Raw genomic sequence first — 14,615 nt, forward strand, 5'->3', positions numbered from 1 at the left:
AAGAAACATTTAATGTATTATGCAACTGAATACCTTTCAGATGTAGAGCAGTAGAGTTTTCAACATTTACATTATAGGCAGGCAGACCTACAAACTATGAAATCAAATTTATGGGAAATGGAATCCACTATTTGCTTAACAGAAATCAAACACTTCAGGGTATCCATCCCATCTCAAGGTTATGTGAAATTTCTGAGACAGTGCTGTTTTGTGAGAACACTGCATTTATATTTGATATAGATGCAGTATATTGGAAACCATTTTAATGAATCCATTCAGATGCAGCTGGGACTGTTCAAATGCCTGGAGAAAATGTGTGTAACCACAGAAAAAAATCTTAAAAGGCTGCAGGCAGAGCAGCCCTGACAGCAGTGATCTGAGCCAATGTTATAACCCCGAACATGATCTACTCGCAGGCAAAAAGATACCAAACAATAGTCTTGCTTAACAAGAGCGAAGAAATAAAGCTTAACATTACTCACTGGTCTGGGGATTTCTGGTCAGGTGGGAAGTGGATAGCAGGTACATATTTGCACTTTCTGATCCACTGTTGCTACTGTTGCGAACTCGCACATTCCTCCCACTCCAGATTTTTGTTGTTCTTGTTTTCAATTGATATCTTTTGTAGATGTTTGGGAGGTACAGAAGATACTCTTCAGATGGAAAAGAGGAAAAGAACAAAGGAGATAAAATAGCTCAGAGAACTATAATAAAAATTTTAAGAAAACAGTACCTAGCTACAATTATGTTCAACATAACATTGACAATTTGTAGCTTTTTAATCAGTAGAATGTTCTGCAGAGTAGATGTATACACTGCATATTAATTCTTTTTTAAAAAACAAGATACAAAATTAACAGTTATTCCACATGTCACAAAACCATTGCTGTTGCATATTAAAGTGAACAGAGGCCTGAATCTACACAAAACTACCCTGCTCTTGTTAGTGAAGAAACTGTCATGATGCCACCTCAGGAATAGTTTCTTTTTGAATGTGTAATGAGAAAGTAAGTGAAAAATAGTTCTACTTTTTTTTTTTTTTTTTTTTTTAATATATAAAATGTCTTTTCATTCACTCACACCATTAGCTTTTTTTGTTGGTTTGTTTGACCTTTTGGGTCAGTTGATTATTCTGCTGAGTATCAATATGATTGATCAATTTCTACTGATTCCAAGGTGGGGGACTGAAAGATATATTTGCTCCAATTTGACATCCTTTTTTTCTTGTTATTGGTAATACTGCACAGATTTAAAATATTAAGAATTCTGTATCAGGTTATTTCTTGAGGTTTTTTTTTAAACAAAAGAAAGAAACATTTCTTCTGTTGGTTTACACTGTTTCCATTTTTTGCTGTGATATGTAATGGATTGGGGGAAATAATTCTTAATTTCTGACATGTGATCAGATACAGCTACATCATAATAATTTTAGTCATGTATTAGGGAGGGCTTATTAGTTAGTGCTTTAGACTGTACTTCAGGAAGAGAGCCAAATAGTTGGAATTAACACATCCTATGGATATATTGTAGGTTTCATAACCTTAGTTTACCTATACTACAGGCTAATGTAAGCCTAGATGAAAAACATTTTGCTGATTTTAAGATTTCAAAGAATATATTTAGTCCAAATTATGCTCAAGGGAATAAAGCTCCTATAAGGTTACAGACCAAAAATATAGGGAAGAAATAGGTTAGACAAAATACATCATTCCACCATTTAAACAGACTGGAAAATCAGATTTGTTTTGTTTCGTTTTGGAGAAGTCCGAGAGTCATGCATATTTGAAAATTCTTCTGAAAAGCCTGAGATCAACTATTTGTCACATGCCATCCTTTCTTCAAAATGCTTACTGCCAGTCAAACAGAACATTTTGTGACCCACACCATTAAAAGAATCACAACCAATTCTAGCATAAAGAATTCAAGACCCCTTGGTACCCTCCAAAATGGAAGGTACTGACCTTAGAGGTATTACCACATTTCCTTGTGCTTTAGTTCCAGCTAAGTGGGAATAAACACACTGAGCTTATTTATATAGCACTTTGAGATATACTGCTGTAAAATTACTGGAAAAGCTACATTGTTATTCTTAATATTCTCAAGTGAATTCTTCAAATTCAAGGTGCAGATTTTACCAGGCTGTGGAAGGAAAATATATCCCTGTACTACATCATGGCATCTAAACTGCTTTGACTTCTGAGAAAGATTAAGTTGTATCCCAAAGAAACAAGTTCTGAGTTTGTTGAAAGTTTTCTGTAATGTATATATGCATTAGAAGTGCTCTCTTAATATTGATTGTAATTTGCTTTCTTATTTACATATGCATTTCTATTTTAAATGTTACTATCATTGGATTTAAGGAGAATTCTACAATACTATAGTTGTTATCACTTCCTGATATACTTACTATATACGATTAAGCTTGTTTATCCTTTACAGATGAAAAAATTTCTTCTGGAGGTATGTCTTTATGTTTCTGTGTTACTCATCTATAATGCAAGTTGACAAGTAGTGTAATTGAAAGTAAGTAAAATGAGATGTCTGTATTACAGGTTGCTTTCCTGGCAGACACAGAAGGTACTGAAATGCATTGGTAAGAGTTTCAGTAAGTGTTTGCAGATTGGGTTGAGGTAGAATCAGAGGAAGAAGGTAGCCAGCTCATCTGCATACAATTTGGGGACTGTATAGAAAAGGAGAATAACTCAAAGGTTATTCTTCTCAGTCACTCTTTACATACTGATAGTTTTCCAATCTCTTTTTTCAGAAAAGCTTTCAAAACGCTCCTGAGGTGACTAAATGGCTCCTCATTAATTAATTAATGATGGGAATTAATAATGGGATACCAGTGGCCTCAGGTCACTGGTTCACATTCAGTAAAAGATAGTAATTAGGACAAATCCTACTCTAAGTCATGGAATTTCCACTAGAATAAATGACTACTGCTTAATCTATGAATTATCATCTGCTATCTGATCAGTACCCTAAGTGAGTGAACACTGTCCAATTTTTAATAAATGCATTAACATATACAGTTGTAGAAAGGGCCAAGAGAAACAGGACAAAATAGGTCAGCATGCTCCATATATCTACTGAGTCACATTTCCTCCCATTTACAGCTGTCTTCCTCTGGTGTAAAACTCAAAGGGAGAAACTCCCTGCTGGAGAATCCTCCAAATGTGAACAGGCTTAGACTGATGCATTTATCATCTCACTGCCCCTACTCCAGCCAGTCTAGTGGTATTAGTGGCAGTACTTAAATGATCTTGATAGATTTTTTTTTAAAAAAATAACATGCTAACTGTTTTCCTGCTGATTTTTGCTCCTTACTCTGTAGGTAGTAATGAAATTAATCCTACATAATTAATCCTACCTACATGCTTGCAGAAGCTTTAGGCACCCATCACAGTTGAACTAATTTTATCATATTGCCATTGCCTCTTGAGCTATAATTGTAAGAATATATTTCATTACTGTGATAAATGACTGACTCACATTTGGATATGTCATATATATATATATACAGACAGTTATATATGACTGTGGTTTTAATGTTCTATTTCACTGTGTCCTTCTTCATCAAAATACCCTTCTTTAACACTTAAAAGGTATTAATTGCCTAAAAATAGACCCATCAGATATGAGTGAAATTGGGTTATTATATAAACATTGATATGAATTATAGATGAAATTTATATAGTTTATACAAAAGTATTGCTTTGATTTCATTTCACTTTGCACCATTTGTATATTGCTTCCTTTCCTGAATTATTGCAGTAACTTGAACTTTGAGTAGTACAGTGTCAGCCTTACTGGGATGTACTGTCCAAATTACATACATCTATTACTACATATGCATCAGAATAGCTATAAAATTTAGAAGTTCTAATGTAATTGAGGAACAAAAGAAAGAAAAAGACAAGAGTTAGATAGGAAAGGAAGAAAAAGTAATAACGTATCAGCCTGCTGGTTTCATTTGGGCTTCTAGTATTGTTAGCTGCTGTAGTTATCTCAGCTATTTCCTTCTCAGATACGGAGAAAAACATTTCATAAAAGAAAATATTCATGAATGATAATAGAACCTGAAAGTGCCTGTTTACTCTGTTACTGCTAAAGTACCCTCTTCTGAACTAATCTTTTTCATTAATCAAAAGTACAACACAGATTTCCTATAGTGTTCATCTACCTAGAAAGACTGAGTAGGAAAATGAATGTATCTGCATTACAAGCATTTATTCCTCCAACATATTTTTCTTTATAATCAATTATATTGAAAGTTTTGGCTAGAAGTAGACTTAGTGGAAAAGGCAATTATATACTAAAAATAAAACTACTTCAAAAAACAAAGTCAGTGGAGATGCAGTGTCATAATGCAGCAAAGCATATCACAGATGAATAGAAGAGTTACAGCTCCTCCCTGCCTTCCCCCAAATGTCTCAATCAGTATATAATAGCTCTTAGGCATGTGGCCACAAAGCACATGTAGAAACTCAGTAATTATTTTCCTTTATCTTGAAGGTGTTTCTTTTTTAAAAAGAGACCTTAAAGACTCAACGGGTCTAGAAAACAAGATTCTTTTTTTCTTTCTTTCTTTCTTTTTTTTTTTTTATGCAGTGTATATATATTGCATAGGTGTTTTGATGTAGTGTATTTATAAGGTTCCACAGTATAGTTAGACCATAGGCATCTTTGCAGTGAAAGGCAGTGCCACTTGTTTAGCCTTCTGCCAGTGGAGGTAACCAGACTGGCAAACACACTCACTGCAAGTGGCAGCACCATTAGCTCTCTTCTTCAAAAACAGCACCTGCAGTGGTGTCTCTTTAGTATCTGTACGTAACAAGCTTGTACAAGCAACTGTGCCATGGCTTATGCTACTTGGCTGGCTCTCTATATGTAGCCCCAAACAGCCCTATTCGTCGACCTAATACAAAGCACGTTGGCTGGTACAGCGTCTGTCTGAGCTGTATTCACTGAGCCCATCTCATGTGGATTCAGTATTGTCATAGCACTTGCAAGCTGAGCGCACATTCATGGTGCAATACTGTCTGTGATGGAGAGACTTGAATTAAAGCTCTTCTTGTCCTCCCCTCTTTGCTATCTTTCAAAAAGCATAAAATTCATTAACAAAAATGTTGAAACCGAGCACTTTTCTCACCCTGAGCCCCTCTGCTTCAAATTCTTGAGAGCTGACTGAAACTTGTGCTGAAAAGACCCAGGTAACTGTTAGCTCAGAAGACAGTTTTATTATTTAGGAAACATGATAAGAGGCAGAAAGGAGATACATCATCAAATTCATGTTCTACAACCATGAACATTCTCTGATCTTTTTTTTTCTTTAAACAGTTACAAAACTGTTACTGTAACAAACAAAACCAACCAAACAAACAAACAAAAAAACAAAACAAAAAAAAAACTTATACTCTAGTATTTGAGAAACAGTTTTCCAGGAAACCAATCTTTCCTGACTATTGAAATCATGGAACTTGTTACTATATTCACAAACACACACACAGAGACACCAGTACATAATGCAAGAATATATGATCCATTCATTCATGCATATAAGAGCACACAAATACATGCTGTCTGGAGTACCATAAACTCAAAGAACTTGGAGGCTCTTAAAAAGCCAACTCTCCTCTGTTCCTGAGATGGAATCAGCAAAGCCAGTATCGTCCTCGGGTGATGTGTGTCTCTCCAGATACTGGGAATTCTCCCCAATGCTTCACACAGCCTATTCAAGTGATTAGCTAGCCTCCCCTTCACAAGTTTTCTCTTAATGTGCAGCTTGAGTTTTCTTTGCTACAGTTTTAAGCCTCTGTCTCACCCTATGCTCATGAGACATGGAGAACAGGCTAATCCTTTCTGCAACTATCTCAGTTTCCTCAGTCTTTCCTTGACTCTGTTTCCAGATCTCTCATCACTTATCATTGGTCTTTCCTCATCTTGCTCCAGTAAGTCCATGTGTCCCTTGATACAGTGCCCAGAACTGGGCAAAGCATTCCCTCCAACTCCTCACCTGCTCTGAAATGAACAGGAGGGTCTTGTCACCTGTCTTGCAGGATATGGTCCTGATTACAGAGCTTCATCTAACATCTGCCTTTTTCACAACAGCATATTCAGTTTTCATATTCAGTTTATGATTGATGACTAGCTCCACATCTTTCTCTGCAAACTGCTACCTATATCAGATTATTTGCTGCAACATCAGAAACTGTTGCTGCAACACCAGAAAGAAAACTTCCAAGCTGTCCAGTTTCAGGGACATGCAATTCATGCCCCTGTACCTTGTGCCAAACAAATGTTTGGCCATTCAAAGGGAGGGAAAAGCAGAGGACAGTAAGACCAGTTTTCTTGGCAGCACAGGTATTTTTCTGGCATAATGTGCTTGTGAAACTAGAGCCTAACATCAGCCCTGGTTTGCAGATCACTTAAAGTGCAATGTTTCAATCAACATAATTTGATCTAATACTGTAATGTCTTTGAAAAGAGTGGTTCTACCCTCATTTTAGCCTATCTCCTCTCCCCTACCCTATCTACACATTCTCACTGCTTGCTTTGTTTAGGTGTTAGCAATTCTGTGGTTGTAAGTTGATCCAGTTTGCTCATCTGCCTGAAAATTAAACCAACAATAAAACTGTTAGGAATTCTCACCTTATGGCCACTCACTTGCTAACACTGATGAAAAAACGGGTAGCCCAGGGCTGAGGCAGAAGGATGACACTACCATTTATCAGCAGTAACAAGTCTTAGATCACTAAGCCAACTGTGAAACAGCACCTTTTCAGAAGTAGCAGATTTCTGGAGAGGGCACAATTGCACTTCTTAATGAAACAAAATCCTTATCTGCCTAAATTGACAACAAAATCTTTCTGGCAAATTTTAATTTAAAAAACACTAGAAGACCCATCACACTTAATCTGCAGAATATGTAAGACCAAATGACTTGTTCTGCAATTCCAAAGCTGACCTTATGATATCTGTTCCTTCTTATCTTCATGATATTTGAATATGATTAGCTGCACAGTCTTAAACTTGAAACATGAACTTTTGTTCAGAAATCTCAGTGAATTCAGATCAAAAGACATATCTTAGACTTAACTCTTTCTCAGGAGACATAAGCTTCTTATTTCTCCTCGAGGTCTGAGAATAGGAAACTGTCAAATTATAGACATTTTTTTTTAATTTATTCAGTCATCTTTCATTAGTAAATTAAAACAGCATTTTGAACAGCAAGAGGAATCTATATATAAAAAATGGTTAATAACTATACTTATGGAATCATGTTTACTTATTTAACTGATTAAAATGGCATGCCTTCATGGAACTAAATGGTAAATATACCATATATCATAAGATATAATAAATTAAACTTCAAAGGTGCATTTTACTGACTTAAGGCCAAATAACACTACATACAATTCTGCAGAAGCTTCAGTAAATATTTACAGAAGAAAATATTCCATTTGTTAATTTTTAGTCAGTTAATTACCTGCTTAAAAACAGAAAAAGAATAAAGATACCTCAGACACCTTAAGAATCAGAAGATGACAACAAAATGACTTGTGCCTTCTTTTCCCCAACATGCTTTTGGCAGTGCTGAAGAAAGACAGAGGAGGTGTGAAAAGTTACTCCAAATAACCAATCCAAAGAACTTTAGTAATGAAATTAGATAGAAACAATGGATGAGTTTGGTTTTGCAAGCAGTCACAGGCAGGCTGCCCTGGCTGCTCCTTGGCACAGAACTCCTTCCAAAGGATATTTGTATGTTAACAAACACATGGCTTCTACGTGGGCCTTACTAGGACACACTAAGCATTAGCATGGACCACCTTGTAATCTTGTAGCATGAGTAGCCTTTAGAAGGGAGATGAAAATCCACTGCGTTATGCACGCAGTTTATCTCCCAGCAGCAATGCAGAGACCCTCATGTTAATGCAGCTGACATTGTCCCCAAGTTAGGGACAGGCAGGAACAGCTTGGTGGGACTCTCAGCTCCATGATCTAACAGAGTCTCTTCCCCTTCCTAATTCCCTGTGAAGAGTTCCCAAAACATACCAGCAGGTTTTGAATAATCGAACTAGAAAACTAAATGTCCTTAGTGCTCCTTCTGTGGCTTGCCTCCTTGGACATTTTGCATATCTGATTATCATTAGTAGTTGTTTCTTATCCAGTCTGTACAACTCTCTTTCCTTCACTTTGTTATTGTTACTGATGAGAATGGAAGTTCTAATTACTAATATGCTTTGTACATGAAATAAGAAAAGATTTGTGCTGCTCTGTTATTTTATATATACACATACACACACACACACACACACACACACACACACACACAGAGGTAAGCAGAGAGAAAAGATTTGCACAATCTAGTGTTACTGTCAGCCAGAGGGTCTCTCTCCGTAAGGAAATGAGAAGCAGCAGCAACCAGAGAGCACAATGTTGCTGGTTTATACTTTATGCACTGAGTCATACCCTGCAAATCAAAAGATGTTTTGCACTGTGCAGCTAACAAATTATTTCTTTGACCTTTTATCTGCTGGAAACCACACAAAAAAGACACAGGTCCTTCATGCTTCTGCAGCAGGTCTAACAGATGCTCTATCAGATCTTCTGTGGGCATAGTCCCCCTCTTAGATGCTCTGCTGGTACAAGACAGTGTAGAGAAGAGGATTTAGTGTAACCCACGCTGTAATTACTTCAATGCAGACATCTTGTCTGAAGTATGGCAAAGCACCACAGGTAGGATCACTAAAAACAATAAATGAGTTCTCCCAGGAATGCCTCAGGATGGAAGTGAGCAGGGAAACACTTGTGCGTTTGGGCTGCTGAGGGCAGTTTAACACTCTCTGAGACCCCATGGAAAAGAGCCAGAAAAAAATCTCCCATTGCTTTACAAAGCACAGCTTACACCTTGTCCGCAGGCCACAATCTGCAATTTCTATTTGGGAAAATCCAAGAGAGGAAGCAGTGTTTGTGCAACTTATCGGAACCTATTTCCCGACAATAACTATTGTTCGCTCTAGCAGCTTGACATACTATAAATTATTTTGTGAAAAATAAATTTAATTTGCAGTCTGTAACTGTAATGAGATACACTCTGGTTTTATTAGCAAGAATAGATAGATTTTTGTCATTGTTTCTGAAAGAAATCAACACGATTCTATTTGCAGAAAGCATTAGAAACTCATCTTGACTCCCTTGAGATGGGTTTGCACCAGTCAATTCCAGTTCTTAACAACTTTAGCTGAGTTGTAAGATGCTGCAATTTCTGTATGCTGAAAAAACCAATTAATATCGCCTTCTTTTCTGTGAAAACTTCTCCATGATTCAGTCATATCAATAAATCTTTCTGTACCCTACTTCACTTTGCTGGCTGAAATAGTAAGATTCTGCTTTGAAACCAGCAGAAACAGTGAGTGATTTTGTCATTTGTGACCTTTATAATGAATCTCTTTATTGTGTCTTTTGCTGAAATAACCCATCTGTAGATCTTTTGAACAAGTTAAACAAACTGATTTGTTAACTGAGGGCATGTGGTTTTGGTGTCTGACAATCTGAGAATGAGCGCTGTGGTGATGGAAAAACCCAGAAAAGTGAAAAACAAAAATGTCAGCATATATTCTCACAGCAGAGTTTACACTGTATTGTGAATGTTTATTTTTGTCTTTCAGTTGCTACAGAAATTTTGCTCCATGAGTGCTATGGACTATTTAAACTACATATACTCTCACCTACTTTTGCCCATATGTAGCTTCTAACTTATCCCTTCTCCATCTATTGTATAATTTCCGTGTCACTGATTTTATCTGTATTTTTATATCACAAGTATGATTCTGCAGGAAAAAAGCAGTATGATAACAGATTATTGATATGTGTTTTATAATGCAGCAACTCATTAGCCATTTAGTGTAGAAATGTCACCTTTTGTAATGAACTGTGTCTAGCTCTCAATAAAACACAGTGGCTAAAGAAGGCAATTAGTAACATTTTCAGTATTCCCTCCACTCTTTTTTTTTTTAATAATTTCAGTATTATGTCAAATTAACTAACAGATCCAGGCATCTCAAGTATTAGGATTATTCCAAGGAATATTCCAAGGAATAATCACTGGATTATAAGATAAACTCTTAAATATCGCACTCCAGAAGACTACCTTGATTTTAATTTCTCTTTTACACAAGCATCTACCCATACATAAAAAATAGCCAGCAATGGAGAATCCAGAACCTTTACTAATTCCTGGTACCTCTTATCCTCATTATTTAGGAAGATGCACCTTATAACATTCCAAAACGTTTAACTTCTAGTGACTTGTTTTACCTTTGTCTTTTATCCAAGACCAGATACATGTCAGAGAGTTCTGTTCAGCAGCAGGTATTCATAAGCACAACCACAATACAAGCAGTACAAGCCTTGAAGGAGATGGAGAGAGGCAGTTGTTCTCTGCAATTAAAAATAAATTCTAACCATTGCAAAAGAAAATAAAATCTCCCAAATAGATCAGCAAAGACAATGTCTTTCCCTCTAAATGCATGACATTAGGAGACTGAGGCACAATAAATAAAAGTTACAGGTTCCCTTTTTAAACACTGTTTTGATAAAATAGTTTAGTATTTCTGCTGGGAAGAATGGGACTGTTCTATCTAGCTCATCCTGGAAAAATCCTTCCCATCTTACTTGTTAGCAGTTGTTCTGAGCCTTGAAGAACTGTCCATAAAAAGAAAGCTGATCGTCCTCTCACAAATGCCGTTTCCTTGGAAATTTAGTCATATATAATTTCTCAAAACAGTTTGTTTAAAGACGGTATTTTTCACTGTAGGCCTAAGTTCACTCGAAGACTGCAGTTATTTTCTCTTAGTGGTAAAAGCTGTCTATGTTACACAGCACCTATCACAATTCCCGACCCAGGGCTGGGGAGAAGTCACTAGGTGTTATTATTAGCTATTGCCTTGAAAAGCTGCTTCTTTATGTCCTTACCTCTCTGCAAATCCAAAATAATAAAAAAAAAGGCACTTTTTTTCTTTTTCTTTCTTTTTTTCTTTTTTTTTTTTTTCTTTTTTTTTTTTTAAACATAAAAAGAATGGAGACAGGCCTGCCTTCATTCACATATATAACAGCATAAATAATAGCCAGGCTCGCAGGAATGTTATGCACAAAACAGATCATACCTCTAATTATGCAAATTAGAAATCTAATAAAGTATCCCTTTAATCTATAAACAAAGGGACAATTTTCCTCATGTAGGAATATGTAAAATAATGAGATAACAAGGTTAATATTAAACTTCTCCTTTGCAACAGTACAGAGCTGCTGTTCAAAAAACATAGTTGCCAGCAGGACCCTTTAAGCAGCACTCTGAGCCCTCTGAATGCCTTATTTCACCATCTCTGCCCAGATCTGTGTCCCAAAGTGACCAGACATTGCCTTGGCTTCTCCTCTGGCTTGAAGCAGCAGCTCCCCAGGTCTGACAGAAGCAAAGTACCCATTACACCAAGAGCCCTTGGATACAAAGGGCTGTTAGGATTTCATTGGGGCTAAATAGACTAGAGTGCAGCTTACCAGAAAAGAAAACATGCTCCGCTTAGACAGGCAGCCCACCAGATGATACCAGGGAAGATGCTTCAGCAGGAATAGTAACATCTACCAGTCTCTCCTCACCACCTCACTGGGACCAAACCAAGCCATTGACCCTGAGTTACAACTGATCACTTGGCTTCAAGTCTCAGCTGAACTGGATTTTCTTCCTATATTACTTTGTCTATGTTCATGCATTCCTACTGGCACAAAAATCACTCAACACAAAAACTGCTTGTTGCATCAGCTCTTGCCAAAAGCACTGCACCAAGGGAAGACTCCTGACCCAACAGCAGAACCACTCTGATACAAGAATCAGAGGCTGCCTTGCATCAGACACGAACAGCCACATATCCCTGACCACCTTCCCTCTTTTAAATATCTCACATGCCACAGGAACTGTATTTTATCTTGCTCCTATTTTGAGATTGCTTTGCACTACTGGAGAAGACCATTGGTCTTCCTGACTGTTAGACGGCCACAGCGCATTGCGTTGCTGTGCTTGCTGGTGAGAGGAAAAATGTTCTACTAGAACCTTTAGGAGAGACTAGACCAGAGATACATATTTGGGCTTTTTACTTTCCCACACACTGGCCTTCATGCAAGGGGGTCTTTTTGACTTAAATCTGTGCTTCAGTGTGCAAATCTTGTCCCAGTCCTCTATTGTTCAGTACAAAAAATACTGTGAGAAAAAATTAGACAGAAGTTGAATATGAAAGTATTCATCTGTATAACATGCTTTTACCTAATCTAAATCCCAGTTGAAAATAATTACTTGATTAACTTCTATGTACACTACTTTTATAAGTTTCTTTTTTCCACTTCACAAAAGATGTCACAAGAACAGACAGTTTAAACATTCATTGCTTTGCCACCCTGAATTAGGATTGCACTATCTTAATTTCTGAAGAGGGAGGAGATGAAGCCATGGACAAGCCAAAATGAATGAGCAGCTAAAAGCAATGCTGGAAAGAGAATCTAGATTCCTGATGGCAAATGCTAGTTCTGAGCTCTAAACAGTAGATAATGCTGTTGCTTACATGAATGTTTAAAATATTTATTCTGTCCACCTAGATTTACCCTGACAAGTTTGAACAAATACAAAATCGCTGCCAATGCTATCCAAACAATATCTGCTCTTAAAGTAGATGACTGACAGATTGTTACCTACTATTTACGTCTGAGGTGAAGGCTTCTGCCAACAGTTGGCTGCAGCAATATATAAATAATCCTTGGTTGAAAGTTGGATACACTGGTTTTACATTTTCTTTGGAGGTCATATTAAAGTGCCCTCTTTCATTTTGTACATAGCAACACACTGCTTACCGTTCAGAATAAAAAATAATCCTTGAACTATATTTTGTTTATAGTGCAATATGAATTCCTGGTGAATGGGAAAAAAGCAGTCTTGGTAACAATCAAAATAGACAGGGAACCTTTCAGTGGGAATTATTGTTAGTCTGGTTCAAGAAGCTGTAGGGATCTTGAGTCTCTAAAGCCATGGAGTGGATATTGTCCATGACTCGGCTTAAAGCAGGCAGCAATGCTCAAAAATATTATGGATGTATCAGCTGCACACTGAATCTACTTAGGAGCTTAAAGAGGCAGGGACGTGTTTAATATGATAGGAAAATTTGCTTACCTGGATGAATGTTGAACATAAAAGGACACTTAAGCCTAACAAACATGCCTGGAATGTACTTGAAAAACATGGATGACTAAATCCTTGACACCTCTGGCTGATATGAAATATTACAACATTAGAAAAAAAGAATTGCAAGTCTTCTGGACTGAGTATGAATTTTAGTACATAATAAACGATCAATGCAGCTTTTCAGACAGAGGTCTACTTTTTGAGAAACATGAACCATGGTAATGTAGGTATCAGAAAGAAGAGTCAGTCTTAAAAACAACATTGTGAGAGCTTCTTTGAGCACATACAGTAGTGATCCCAGTACTGCTACTGGAGTAACCTTCTGAAGAAGGTTAGAGTTGGTCAGTGATGAATAAAAGGAGATCTGCCACAACCATGCTGTGGCAAGACGCCTAAGCAAACAGTGACCAGCTGCTCATTAAAGCAAAGAGCTGACGAGACCAGGGAAACCATCAGGCAATGGAGTGTCAGGCAGGACATTACCTGTTGTCTCTCTGGGCTTAATTCACTCACCCAAGCATAGGCAACAGCAGAACTGCCTACTGCTATGTGAAAGGGCCCAGGTAAAACCCATACGGGTCATCCTATATGCTGTGTCATATCTGCCAGCTTTTTGACTGTCTCACAGCTATCTCAGGGCACTTCAAATGGCATTAGTTGTCTCTGTTCAGATAGCTGACTCATGTCCATCACATCTGCCAAAAATGGTGCATGACATTTCTGGGGAGGAAAAAAAAAAAAAAAAAAAAAAAAAAGTTGAACTGGACTCATATATGCTGTAGTGTTTGCTAGGAAACTCAGTAGAAATTTTTAAATGGTTGTATATAGATAGAATATAACTTGAAATGATGAGTATTTTCAACATAATTGCTTTTAAGAGAGGCGACAACATAAGGTTCAGAAGGTATATAAACAATACACTGAAATGATTATACAAACTTCCGTCATCTAAGAGCATCACTGTGCCTACAGGAAAAATTCCTACCATGTTGTTCCATGCCCGGGGAAGAAGAGCACCTGCCCGTATCCACCCCATAGGCCCCCCACTCCGTGCGCAGCCAGCTACTCCGGTGGGATGGCTGCCGCAGCTGGGCCACGCAAGAGGCAGCAACGCCTGCGCGCCCTGCAGCGCCTGCCGGCAGCAGCCTCACAGGAGGAGCACAGCTTGTGCTCGGCCTGCTCCTCCCTCTGCAGGTCCCTTGCTCTTTCAGACTCCTTCGGCTCTTCCCCTCCAGCCAGCTGCCAGCTTCCACAGACACTGGTGAGGAGCCTCGCTTTGAGATATGGGGCTAAAATGGGCCAAGGGTTCCAAAAATATCCAGGGCCTGGAAGGGAAAGGTGTAAGGGAGAACATGATTGAACCGAGGTCTTTCCCACAGGGTAAAGC

Source organism: Rhea pennata, chromosome Z, assembly GCF_028389875.1.
Source record: "Rhea pennata isolate bPtePen1 chromosome Z, bPtePen1.pri, whole genome shotgun sequence".
NCBI classification, from domain to species: Eukaryota; Metazoa; Chordata; class Aves; order Rheiformes; family Rheidae; genus Rhea; species Rhea pennata.